This window comes from Stegostoma tigrinum, chromosome 6 (assembly GCF_030684315.1).
Source record: "Stegostoma tigrinum isolate sSteTig4 chromosome 6, sSteTig4.hap1, whole genome shotgun sequence".
Lineage (NCBI taxonomy): Eukaryota > Metazoa > Chordata > Chondrichthyes > Orectolobiformes > Stegostomatidae > Stegostoma > Stegostoma tigrinum.
Genome location: NC_081359.1, coordinates 53,086,055 through 53,099,765, shown reverse-complemented (window position 1 = coordinate 53,099,765; position 13,711 = coordinate 53,086,055). Strand labels below are relative to the sequence as shown.

Here is a 13,711-nt window from a genome sequence, read left to right as displayed (position 1 = left end):
GGGTGGGCGGAGTGGATAGGTGGGAGAGAAGACAAACAGGTCAAGGAGGTGGGGACGTGGTGGGCGGCTGATCTTGGGATGGGGTCGGGGGTGGGGAGATTTTGAAACTCGTAAAGTCCACATTGAGACCATTGGGTTGTCGGGTTCCAAGATGGAATACGAGGTGCTGTTCCTCCAGTTTTCAGGTGGCATCGTTGTGGCAGTGGAGAAGGCCCAGGATGGACATGTTGTCCAGGGAGTGGGAGAGTGGGAGTTGAAGTGGTTTGCAACTAGGAGGTATTATCATTTGTTGTGAACCGAGCTTAGGTGCTCCACGAAGCGATCTCCAAGCCTCCGCTTGGTCTTCTTGATGTAGAGGAGGCCACATCAGGAACTGCAGACAAAATAGACCACATTAACGGATGTGCAGGTGCACATCTGTTTAATGTGGAAAGTTTTCTTGGGGCCTGGAATGGGGGTAAGGGGGCAAGTGTAGTGGCAGGTGTAGCACTTCCTGTGGTTGCAGGGAAAAGTGCTGGGGCGGTGGGGCTAGTGGAGAGTGTGGAGCATACAAGGGAGTCACGGAGAGAGCGGTCCCTTTGGAAGGCAGATAAGGGTGGGGAGGGAAATATGTCCTTGGTAGTGGGATCAGATTGCAAGTAGCAGAAGTGGTGGAGAATGATGCATTGAATCCAGAGGTTAGTAGGGTGATACATGAAGACAAGGGGAGTTCTGTCTTTGTTTCCACTGCAGGAAGGGGATCTGAGAGCTGAGGTGCAGGAAACACAACTCTGGGGGGGGAAATTGCAGTCCTTAAAAAATGAGGTCAAAGACCGCAATTTCCCCTCCAGTGGCCGAAAATGCCCTCGACCGCATTTCTTGCGTGTCCTGCACCTCAGCCCTCATACCCCCTCCCTGCAATAAAAACAAAGACAGAACTCCCCTTGTCCTCACGTATCTGGTCCTCCTACCTCACTGACTAACCCCCATCCCCACTTCCTATTTACACTCCCCTCTACTAGCTTCATCCCTGCCTTCTTCACCTGCCTGTCTTCTCTCCACCTATCTGCTCAACTATCCACTTTTTTTTTATCACTGTCTCCCCCTCTCTCTATTTATTTGAGTCCCCTTCCTCTCCCCCATTTCTGAGGACGGGTCCAGACCCGAAACGTCAGCTTTCATGCTCCTGTGATGCTGCCTGGCCTGTTGTGTTCATCCAGCACTACACCTTGTTATTTCAGACTCCAGCATTGGCAGTTTTTCCTATCTCTTTGGTCAAATTTAGTTGTCTACACAAACAGACTTCAAATATTGTAAACAGAAGTTACCAGAATAGTAATTTTATTGGATTGGATTTTAGCGCAGCTTGATCTCATGGATTTTGCTTTGTCCTGGAGCAGGTGCAAACTGTACTTTCACATTTTCACAAAATCAGTCTGATTCAGTATAATCCCATGATCTGAGATCACTTGGCTTTGGGGGGGAAGATGTACTCTATCTTTCCATTAGTCACTAGCACTGTACTTTAGATATTTCAGAAGTTCTCAACTGTGTTGACACTTTTAACTTTAGAAGTTCTTTGATAGAAATTTTGACAGATGAAGGTCAGCATGCAGAGTGTCCATTTGATCAATCTTCAGTGCTGTTGTGAAACTATCAGGGGTTGCACTATTTTATGGTTCACTAGATCTGTAAACAATCTGTGATGCTGCAGGTACTAGAAACTAATCCATCCGAGTGTCCCATGAAGTTTTCGGTCAGCCTTTTTAATTTCACTAAAACTGACAATGTTGTTAAGGGCTTCAGGACCCTGGAACAACTGTGTGGTGATGCTCTGGCATATCACTGAATACAAACAAAGCAGCGTGGGCAGAGTTAGAACACACTTCATTCTCGATGCCACTAACAACAAGCCACACTGAAGGATAGACATGGACAGGTGAAGAGGATAGATTAGTCCTTACTTAATGGAACTCTAAATTAGAGTCCTAAATATGTATAATTGCTATGCATCATAGTATTAACGTCACTGTCCAGTAATTAATTCTTACTGCAAGGTCTAAGCCTGAAGACAGTTCTTCACTTTGCCTTCTCTTCAGCCCAAACGAGACTCATAATCGTATCAAAGCACTTGGTTAAAAAGTAACTGGCAGTGAATAGCTTTGAAAGGTTATAATAGTTGACGCTCTGGCCTTTCTTTGATTGGGAGGGGGAAGGGGGCGATAAGAGCTGGGCTGATGTGAACGTCGGACCCACGTGATGGGCGAACATCCAGCACAACGAGAATTAGAGAAAGTTCGGGGGGAGAAAACACTTTCCTAGGAACTTGTGCTAAGGATTTGACGAGCAGAGGTTAAAAGGGAGGCACACACAGCTGTCTGCAGCAGTTCTCATAGCTACACAAAAACAAACATCTCTCCAGCCTGGGAGTAAAGTGTTCATATTTACGGGGGAGAAACCAACCGGATCCCCAGTTGTACAGGAAGAGGGCTAAACATCCTCAGCGTCAGTCTCAAAGGAGAGAAAGAATGAAAGTCTGTACACCTGCCGGAATCTAAACAAAAGCGACATCTCTGAAAGTGGGATCAGGTTGTTTGAAAAGCGAGCTCAGGTATCTTATGTACGGCTGTTTCAGCCTTTTAGTTTTCGCATGAATATTTCATTGTATCAGTTCGAGAGTTGTGTGCGGGAATGCGCTTGTAGTAGAGTTGCTGTTAACAACAAATGTATTATTTAAACCGATACCTCCGGAATAAGCTAATCCTGCCAGATCATAGAAAAGATGAAGAGAGTGAATTCTCAACCAAGTCAAAAATGTGTATAAAAATAAGTTCCATAATTTGCAAGCGAGAATGGCCAGGTGCTCAAATATGGCATGTTCGGTAGTTTGATTATTTCGTCGTCAGATTGAAACAACTTTGCAATTTTGAACTGTAGCCGTTTCCATTCCTGAGGTCTGATGCCTGTTGTTTGAGGTGAGACAGGCTGAGGGGCGAGGTTCAGCGTTGTGTTTTGACTGTATTTGCTTTGTGTGCTGTTTAATCTGGCTGGCAATTAATCATGGCCACAATAGCCCATTTATGCTTCACTGAGGTGTGTTTGGTGCGAGGGAAGGAGAACACATTAACCCGCACCGTGGTCATAATCTCTTCTCACACAGTCTCAGGGCGTCACTCTGCGGTGGGTAAGATTATTTGAATGCAAGTAAGATTTAAGGCAACACCTTGAGCCCGAGCTGCGGGAGATCTCCTTTCAAACCATTTATTTTTCTTCAGCCGCCTTTTTGTGAATCTCCGCTAGACCCATTTTCACCCTCCTTCCTCCAACCGTGACCCTGGGAGAAACTTGTTTGGTGACCTGGCTGTCAGGAGACCGCGGCAGGGGGCAGCTCCAGGCCAGATCCTAGCCGGGGGGATTGACACAGCCCGATCAGGAGCTGGTGGAACTCACTCTCCTGTTGAAGGGTTTCCGCTCCAGAATGGTAATGAGGACAAGTTTTCCGAGCGCTCTGAGCTATTCGACTTTTCCCAGTCACTCTTTGATCAGTGAAAGGTTTAGTTAGCTTTCAAACCAGTTTTCATTGTTTCCAGACGATGTCTTCCTTTGCGTTTAGAATGGTTACAGTCGAGTTCAAGTGTTGAAGACTACAAAAGAAACGCTTTTTGAGGAGCTCCCACAGCTCTGAGTGGTTTCAGATTTTGATCCTGAGAGATCAGACATGCTACAGAGCTGGTTTGTTGTGGTTACCCAGGTTTCCTGATAGTCAGACATCCCAACAGCTTAAGTCCGGACAAGCCAAACCGTCTTTGCCATTTGTCATAAATCATCATTGCTGTTTCCTTTGCATTAATTCGGTAGCGAGGTGTAGTTCTGTCCTCGGAGGAAAGCGGATTTGGAGATTTGAATAAGAGCTGTTCCAAGTTGCAAAGGGTTGGTTAGTATAGAGAGGGAGAAACCGTTTCCAATAGCAACGGATCAGTCACCCGAGGACACAGCAAACTGATTAAGAAATTTCCCCAAAAAAGGCTGAGGGAAAATTTGGAAACCTTTTTGTCCACAGTGCATTGTCATGATCTGGGATGTTTGTACCTGAGGGTGGCGGGAAGAGATTCAGCGGTCACTTTCAAAAGAAAATTATGTTTATACTTAAGGATTTGGGTTGCTGAACTCTTGTCATGTGCCACAGTGGTAGTGTCCCTATCTCCGAGCCAGAAGGACTGAATTCAAGTCCCATTTGCTTTAGATGTGTGTGACAACATTTCTAAATAGGTAGATTACAGGCAACTATAGCTACAGAACTCCAGAGGAATGGGATAATTGGATAGTCCTCAGCACACTCTGAGGAAGGGTCACCAGACCTGAAATGTTAATTCTGTTTTCTCCTCCACAGATGCTGCCAGACCTGCTGAGCTTTTTCAGCAACTTTGTTTTTGCTCAGCACAAGCAGGTTGACTGAAGGTTGTAATTATATGCTGCTTCTTTCTACAAGATGAGCTGAGGAGAGGAACAAATTGAGTGGTGCCTGGAAAAGTAACAGTGTTCAACAGATTCCTGTCAACTCATAATACTAACCCTTGGGGTGGCACGATGGCTCAGCGGTTAGCACCGCTGCCTCAAAGTGCCAGGGGCCTGGGTTCAATTCCATCATGAGCAGACGTGGGTTTCCTTTGGGTGCTCCAGTTTCTGACCACAGTCCAAAGGTGTGCGGGTTAGGTGGATTGGCCATGGAAAATTGCCCATAGTGTTCAGGGATGTGTAGATTTGGTGAGTTATAGCAGGATGGGATGCTCTGAGGGTCGGTGTGGACTTGTTGGGCCAAAGGGTCTGTTTCCACCCTGTGGGGATTCTATGATTCTATGAAAGCTGATCAGTTGCATCTGTCACGCTGACAGAGCTTCCCAAAAGCTGTCAATCCAAAACCAGCCCGATACGTGAAATCACGGTTATGCTGGCATGAAAAACATGACTTGAAAAACATTCTTTCACCTGTATTGGAAAGGGAGAAAAAGTTCATAAAAGGTTAATCGTGAAATCCAAGTAATGGAGTTGTGTAATTGGTGGATTTGTTAAGCAAATTCTCAGAAAAGAACAAATGTTCTGCATCAGAATACATTTTCTGTTCACTTTCAGCCACTTTGTGTCTCACTGATAAATAATTAGTTGCGAAAGAAAACAATGACATTTGGATTTTTGCCAGTCCATCCAGACTGTTACTTTCCTGCACTATGCCTGCTTCTCCCTACCCGTCCCTTTAGTTCATGATGATTGAAACTTCACAGAAACATTGCAACACATCCAGCTGCCTATCTTTCCACACAACCTTGCTTCTCTTCCAATCCTCATGGTTTGTACTGGCATTCTTTTCTCTCTCATCCCTCTCTCCCCACCTCCTGTTGACCAATCAATTGACCCTGGCAATCTCTATCTGCTCTAGCCTTTTCTGGTAATACTTCCATTCCACTCTGTCCATTCAAGCTCCTATCTATAGTGTGCTTCCTGAGTTCATTCTAGCACCTACCCCTCTCCCTTACTTCTTGGACAATGCTACCACTCCCCTTCCTCTCTTTGATATAGGGGTATTTCCCACTGCTATCTCTTTCTCTTATAGAATCCCTTCTGATTCTAGCACTTTCCTTCCTATTAACACCCTCCTTTCACTGTTACCCAATTCCCCCCTTTACTGACATTCACTCTTAGCTCATTTCTTTCGCTGCCAGCCATTTACCCCCTCTCTCCACTGGTCATTTCTGCAGTCTAATTTGAATCAGCTATTAATACAATAGGCAGATCCTGCTGTTCTTCCTACATACTCCTGGTGCTAAGGATTGTCTCTCAGAGCTAATTCTGTCTCTGTATATCATTAATGAGAACACATTTTCAGAATAATTCCTTGCAGCAAACTTGAGAGGCGATAATCTCTGCAGTATGCTGGGGAGAGAGCAGAGCCTGTCTGGTTCCTTATAGTTACTGGATTTGAAGGTATAGGACTAGAAAACCAACTGCATTTAATCAACATTCTCTAGTCGACTGACCAGGCCCCATGTAGTTTATTGTAACTGTGAACTGCTATTGGCTGATTTTGTGTTGACATTGCTCTTGTGATGGTAACACAATGTGATACCTGTATAAAGGGAAAAAAGTCTGCTTGGAGGCGTGTGGGATTTTTTTTAACCTTTTAGCATATGCTAGAAGAATCATACAATTTAAGATAAACATGTAAATCCATATCTCTGAAAAACTTTTAATGAAGAGTTTCAAACTGAAAAAAAATTAATGTTTATAGGTTAATATTCTTTAATTATGCATTCAAATTTTCAGTAAATGTATCAAAAGAATTAATTTTGTTTTATAGTAGAAACTTACAACGTTAATAAGGCAAATATAAAAGTTCAATTTTATCCCTGCTATGTTCTTGATGCACACTTTTACTTGTTCGCTGAAGTTCCTGATTTTAACGATTTCAGGATAAAGTTATTTGTAAATGGCTTTGAGGATTGTTTAAAACCAATGCACAGAAGAAACAAAAAGTTTCTTTGTCTTTTTCAGAGCAATTTAGAATACTCCCTCTGCAGAATAAGAAGTTAATGAATTGTTGACGGTGTCAGTAAAGAACACAGCAGGCCAAGCAGCATCTCAGGAGCACAAAAGCTGACGTTCGGGCCGAGACCCTTCATCAGAGAGGGGGTTGGGGAGAGGGAACTGGAATAAATAGGGAGAGAGGGGGAGGCGGACCGAAGATGGAGAGAAAAGAAGATAGGTAGAGAGGAGAGTATAGGTGAGGAGGTAGGGAGGGGATAGGTCAGTCCAGGGAAGATGGACAGGTCAAGGAGGTGGGATGAGGTAGTAGGTAGGAAATGGAGGTGCGGCTTGAGGTGGGAGAAAGGGATGGATGAGAGGAAGAACAGGTTAGGGAAGCGGAAACAGGATGGGCCGGTTTTGGGATGTAGTGGGAGGAGGGGAAGAACTGGGCTGGTTTTGGGATGCAGTGGGGGAAGGGGAGATTTTGAAGCTTGTGAAGTCCACATACTTACCATGGGGTCTTTGTTATCCAGCTGAATGGCCAACCACTGAATGTTAGCAATTCCAGAGTATATCAGTATCAGCTGGAATATGAAATAATATTACTAAATGATGCTTAAATTCATGCTTTTCTGGCTGAGTAGAGTGTGTATAATCAACTTAAATAAGCTGAGAACTTTACACTTAGTGGGAACAAATTTCACTTTTATGGGATATGATCATTGCTGGTAAATTCAGCATTTATTACTATTTTTCCTTATGAAGGTGATGATCAGCTATCTTCTTGAATTGATACAATTCATCTGGTATAAATAAATCAACAAGTTGCTACAGAGTTCAGGTTGTGTGACTCACTGACTGCGAGGGAGTGGTGATGGTTTTCCAGCTCAGGATGGTGTATGTTGAAGGGAAATTTCAGGTGGTAGCTTATACATTTGCTGCCCTTATCTTCCCAGGACAAGGCCATGGGTTTGGATGGTGTTGTTAAGGAAGGGTTGGTGACCTGGCTCATTGACAAGAAAGGTGGTGGGTATGGTGAATTGTACAGGGTGGTTCCAGTTTTACTCGTCACAGCTTTGGTCCCAAGAAAAATCACTCTTGTACAAGTAAGCAGTTCTATTTACAGAACAAAAAAGAAATATTTCTGTAAAAAGTTTGCTTAAATGAAGCATATCAGGTGGAATTTAGATTTTTTGACAGATTCACCAGTTGAACAGTTGTTTATATCTTTTGAAACTTGGGTTACACATCTGTGAGATCAGTTCTGATTTGTGCTGGCTATATTTGGACACTCGACACTAGAAAATTTAACCAGGATTTACTGTTCTGTACTAGTTTTGTTCTTCTAGATTTTTTTTAACAGCTTCATCCCACTGAAGAAAAACAGATGAGTGCAGATTCTTTAGCTTTGATTGGAAGTTGCTCCTTTTTCCCTTATTTGTGGGATGTAAGCTTCACTGAGAAGTTCAGCATTCATAGTTCATCCTGAATTGACATTGTGAAGATGGTCTGAGCTGCCCTACTATATATAATTAAGTGGCTTGCTAGACTACGTTGAGCACAGTCAAGAGTCAACCATATTGCTGTGGATCTGGCGCATCACATAAAGTTTGGACCATATAAGGGAAAGGAAAGCAGATTTCCTTTTCTCAAGGATATTTGTGAACTGAATAGAACAACATTCATATTAGAGAGAATTGATGTAGTCATTCTTTAATTAATGGCAGCATACCATAGCATGATCTGCATAAACAAGCAACTCTTTATTAGGGCCATTTATTAATGTAATATTCAAAAGGTTCCTTTGATTTTAGTCAGCTGTATCCTGTACAAGACAACTCTAATATTTTAATGATAAAATATTACTAGTCTTAGAATAAATAAAAACAAATGGAAATCTACAAGCTGCAGCATGTTTTAGTAGTTTCATAAGCATGCAATAATTCTATTCTATCTTGACTATTTATACAGTAATCCAAGTAAATGCCTGATGCCTATGATAGTTTAAATAAAATGTTTGCTTAAAATATGGAGAGAAGATGATGCAAAACTTCTTGTAATATCAGTTACGCACACAAATTTTGCTGAGGAAGGTAACTGTAATACACAGCAGCACATTTGGCAAGATCGCATATGGTAGCATTTTAAAAAAAAATGTAAAATGCATCTTCTGGTACTTTAAGTCGTTTTACTTTTAAATAGTTAGAATCAGTTCTCACAATTCTATCTGAGAACTACATGTGTAGTTACTGTTCAGCAGTGCTAGGGAGTTGGGGGATTTTCCCAGGGAGGGTGAGGTTGATCTGAGTAGCATTCAGGCAGTTTAAAATCCCTGTCAGGTCACGATCCCAACATCATCCTGGCCACTTCCGGGCTTCACCCGGGCAAGTTTGAAGGCAAGTGATGATTCAGCCCCCAGAGTGCAACTGTCAATTCACATAATAGGGAACTAAGTACTGTTTTAACACTTGATTCTAGTTTTAATGGCCAGCGCATCTGTTTCCCAACCTGTCAGATACATATCTGAGTTACTGAGGTGAGTGCACAGTGGGAAAGTCTTCTTCAGTGAAAACAATAAGGATGGGAAACCTTTTATCAGAGCTCCAACCATGACCAGATGAGAGGAAGCGTTTCAAAGTACTTCCCTGAGAAGATGCTTTCACTGCTAGACAGTTGATTGCTGACTCATTGGAGAGTACTTTACCTGGTTAACACTTTTCTGATCTTCAGCTGCACTACCCTTCTTCCGGCTTTCACCACAACATGGGATTTACTATTGTCTCTACCTTGAACCATTGAGGAGGAGCAAGAGAAGTAAATCCAACATCAGCAATGCTCACAGCTGCAATCCTCTGTATGGGCATAGTGAACGGACACCGAGATCCAGCCAAGTAAAATCGTCTATATATGTCTACAAGTTCATTCAGCGTATCTGAGCATCAGTGGCTAAAGAGACTCAGGCCCTTGGGCTAGGTCACTGGTGACATCTGTAGCCTTTTGGAATAGGATCTTCTTCCCAGTCGGCCAGATAGACGTGCTTCATTAGAGAGACTGTCCTCTTCCTTCGGTTCTGGACTAGCTCACCTAACTGAAACGCATCAGATCCCTCAAAAAGACCTCCAGGTAAACATGTAATACCTGGGGAAGTAGCTTTCCCAGGTCTCCACTCCAATACAGTGGCAACTGAAATTTTAAATGTCTACATGCATTTGAGCTAAGGTAATCCTGCTGGAGTTCCTTTTAAAGCAAAATCCTTCCTTTTATAGATCCAGTGTATTAGCCCACTTACTCTCCCTGAAGGATCATGGAATCCAAAAGTGATGTGTTAAAGTGGCACAGTTAAAGAATCTTGGTAAAATCCATTCCTTACCTTCGGGTTCTCAACAAGTAACCTATTCTACTATTTCTCCAAAGGGTATTTTGGGAAAATTACAACCCAAATTTGGCATCAGAAGGAAGATGTTGCCTGAGCAACAGTGTTAACAGTTTTGAGGGTAGCACATTCCAGAGGGCTATGGAAAATCAAGTGACATAGCTTGATTTTCAGAAAGGGTTCAATAAACTTGCTTATGCAAAGTTGCTATTAAGATGGAAAACAGGGAAATTCACAATAAAAGGTAACAAGGTGTAGAGCTGGATGAGCACAGCAGGCTAAGCAGCATCAGAGAAGCAGGAAAGCTGCCGTTTTGGGCCTAGACTCTTCTTCAGAAATAAGGGAGGGGAGGGGATTCCGAAATAAATAGGGAGAGAGGAGGAGGCAGATAGAAGATAGTTAAAGACGAAGATAGGTGGAGAGGAGACAGACATGTCAAAGAGGTGGGGTTGGAGCCAGTAAAGGTGAGTGTAGGTGGGGAGTTAGGGAGAGGATAGGTCAGTCCAGGGAGGACGGACAGGTCAAGGGGGCAGAATGAGGCTAGTAGGTAGGAGTTGGGGATGGGGCTTGAGGTGGGAGGAGGGGATAGGGAGGAGGAAGGACAGGTTAGGGAGGCGGGGACAAGCTGGGGTGGTTTTGGGACGCGGTTGGGTGAGGGGAGATTTTGAAGTTTGTGAAGACCACATTGATACCATTGGGCTATAGGGTTCCCAAGCGAACTGAGGTGCAGTTCCTGCAACCTTCGGATGGTGTCGTTGTGGCATTGAGGAGGCCCAGGATGGACATGTCGTCCAAGGAATGGGAGGTGCAGTTGTTTGTTGCAAACTTAGTGTAGGATATCCGCTATTCCAGATGTGGCCTCCTGTACATCAGGGAAACTAAGTGGAGGCTTGTGGACCACTTTGCAGAACACCTATGCTCAGTTCACAACAAACAACTGCACCTTCCAGACCTATCCCGTCCCTAACTCCCCACCTACATTCACCTTTACTGGCTCCAACCCCATCTCTTTGACTTGTCTGTCTCCTCTCCACGTATCTTCGCCTTTACTCAACTTCTGTCCACCTCCCCCTCTCTCCCTATTTATTTCAGAATCCCCTTCCCCTCTCCTGTTTCTGAAGAAGGGTCTAGACCCAAAATGTCAGTTTTCCTGCTCCTCTGATGCTGCTTGGCCTGTTGTGTTCATCCAGGTCTACACCTTGTTACCTCAGATTCTCCAGCATCTGCAGTTCCTACTATCTCTGAAATTCACAATAAAATCTTGATGTACGTGAAGTAATGGAGTCATCACAACATGAGAACAGACTGTTCAGCTTAGTCAGTTCATATCAATGATTATCCTCCACATGAACAGTTGATGAATTCCATTTGTGTAGAGAGAAGACCAATGGCACTTGTTAAGTGACAGTAGGAGTGGAGGTAAGCTAAGTGACCCAGCAGTCAACACTAGTATGTAGATATGTCGTAGACATACACAATGTGCGTTTTGAAACTTCATGTGAAGCTCTCAATTTATACCTTAGAACCATTTCTACTCCTCCTCCTTTGAGAGATGAAATGCAGCAGTGGGTATGAATTTCTCTAAGTAGATTTAAGAAACAGGAATTCACATCCACTTAGCATTCACACCCTGGAGAACCATGCATGGAGCTGGAGAAGAAGGCAATAGAGAGGGGGATAGGCAAGAAGACAGTGCCAACAGGAAAGGAAAATTGAAAAGTCCTGCATGAAGAGAGCAGACAGATCCATCAAGAAATCTGGAGGGTGAAACTGAAAAGATGTTAGTGATTTGTAAGCAGGAGAGATGAGAAGTGTTAGCATAAACTAAAGTCAAAGGAAGTGAAAAGCAACAACTTGAACTAACAGTATAAGACTGCCAATAGAAACTAAGAGCTAGGAGAAAGTCAGTGAACCTCTGGAGACAGATAAACAATTCACTTGAACCAGAATTGTCAAGTTATATTAAACATCAACATAAACTGTAAAGAGGGAATTAAATGTTTCTTGAAATGGGGGAGTGAACAAAATGAGGGTGACTCAAGTAAAAACAGATCAAGCATGTATTGTGTGGATAGTTTGATACAAAACAAAATGCATTCTATATTATCAGTTCTGAGGAAAGGTCACTTGACTTGAAACATTAACTCTGATTTCTCTCCACAGATGCTGCCAGACCGGCTGAGCTTTTCCAGCAATTTCTGTTTTTGTTTCTGATTTACAGCATCTGCAGTTCTTTCAGTTGTTTGCATTCTATATATTATGCCTCAGTTAGGTCTATTCTAGGACACTTTGTCCAGTTTAGTCTTGGTGAACCAGGAGAACGTTCAGAGGAAAATTACCTACTTAAACTGTTATAATTTCTTTTTAATGTGCCTCAGTTGGAACCTTCAGTTAACATAATCGGCTCAAAACTTCTTTTACTTCATAAAAGATGCAGTCCTTTTGGAGAAGTTTGATTTGAGATCTTTAAAATAATGAAATGATCAGACTCTGTTTATGCATACAGTCTACTGAGTTGATAGTCATCTAACTTTGAAACAGTCAAGTGCATGTTTGTTGTAAGTGGTGTGAAAGGAGTTGAATGTATTGTTGTTGGTATCATAATGTAAGAAAGCTAGGTATGGTATCAGGTGATGTGTTTCTTCTATTTTTTTCATGGGATATGGGTTTTGCAACTGAGATCAGTACTTGTTTTTCATTCGAACTGCCCAGTTACCACTTCCTTCCAATATCACTGTAGAATCACATACTTTTCTGTGGGTCTATATTCATATGTAGGCCCAAGCAGGTAAGTACAGAAGATTTCCTTTTTTAAAAGGGCATTAGTGAACGAGATGAATTCTTTACAATAATTGGTGATAGCTTCATGGTCACTTGGACTGAAACAATTTTATATTCCAAATTTGTTATTGACTTTAAATCCCATCAGCTGTCTGTGTGTTTTGAACCCTTGTCCCTGCAGCATTATCGTCAGCATCTGGATTACCAGAGTAGGCACAGCGATTTCCAGAAATCACTAGAATGGAATTCGGACTGGAACAAGAATTTCCCATATTTCTCCCACATCTCATTAATTTTTGATTTTCAATACTTTCCCAACATGATGCTTTAAGATATGGAGGGGGTTTGATTGGGGGGAAAGGTGTGACATTGCACATTATGGTGTAGGGCAGACACAGTGTAACAGCCCTGTTTCATACTTACATTTATTATCACAACTTTTAAACAGCACTACCATCAGGGATATTAGATATTTCCAATAGCCCACAATATTTCTGCAAGAAAAATGTGCTGATCTCTGTAATTTATGCCAAACCTCTATCATGGAAGTGAATTTGAAGTGTCAGTAATTCTGTGTATTCAATATAATTAGACATCAGGGTCATGTATTCAAGATTAGTTAAAGTAAACTTTGCTCTGTTAGAGGCAGTGATAGGAGATGTTGTCATGTGGCATTAGGAAATAGTAAAGATCATTGAACAAACATTTTGTTTCTGCCTTTAAAGTAGAAGACATAATCATATTCCAGATCATAAAGTGTAACCTAGGGAGTAAAAAGAGTGAGGAAGTTAGGGTAATTAATAGCAGCCGAGAAAAAGTACTGGAGAAACTTGAAGTGACTAAAATATAATAAATCCCCAGAACCCAATACAATATATCTTTGTGCCCTGAAAGTCTCAGCTGCAGAGATGATATGTATACTGGTTATGATTTTCCAAAAGTTTCAAGATTTTAGAACAACCCCAGCAGATTGGATGTTAGAAAATGTAACAAGAATGGAGAGAGAAAATTATAATCTTCAGTCAGTTTGATGTCAGTTGTTCGGAAGATGCTGGCATC

The 13,711-nt window shown here is 42.4% G+C and overlaps 1 protein-coding gene across 3 annotated transcripts in view; it reads left to right on the top strand.

The window, feature by feature from the left end:
• The first annotated feature begins 2,182 nt into the window (after positions 1 to 2,182).
• The window catches only part of LOC125453371 (serine protease 23-like), a 30,606-nt gene continuing 19,077 nt past the window's right edge, over positions 2,183 to 13,711 (top strand). Inside the window, exon 1 of one of the 3 annotated variants that reach the window (XM_048532855.2) lies at positions 2,183 to 2,590. The gene's annotated coding sequence lies outside the window, so the exon portion shown is untranslated. Of the gene's footprint in view, positions 2,591 to 3,080; positions 3,160 to 13,711 lie in introns of those variants that run through there. The other 2 variants (XM_048532854.2, XM_048532856.2) reach the window with 2 other exon arrangements.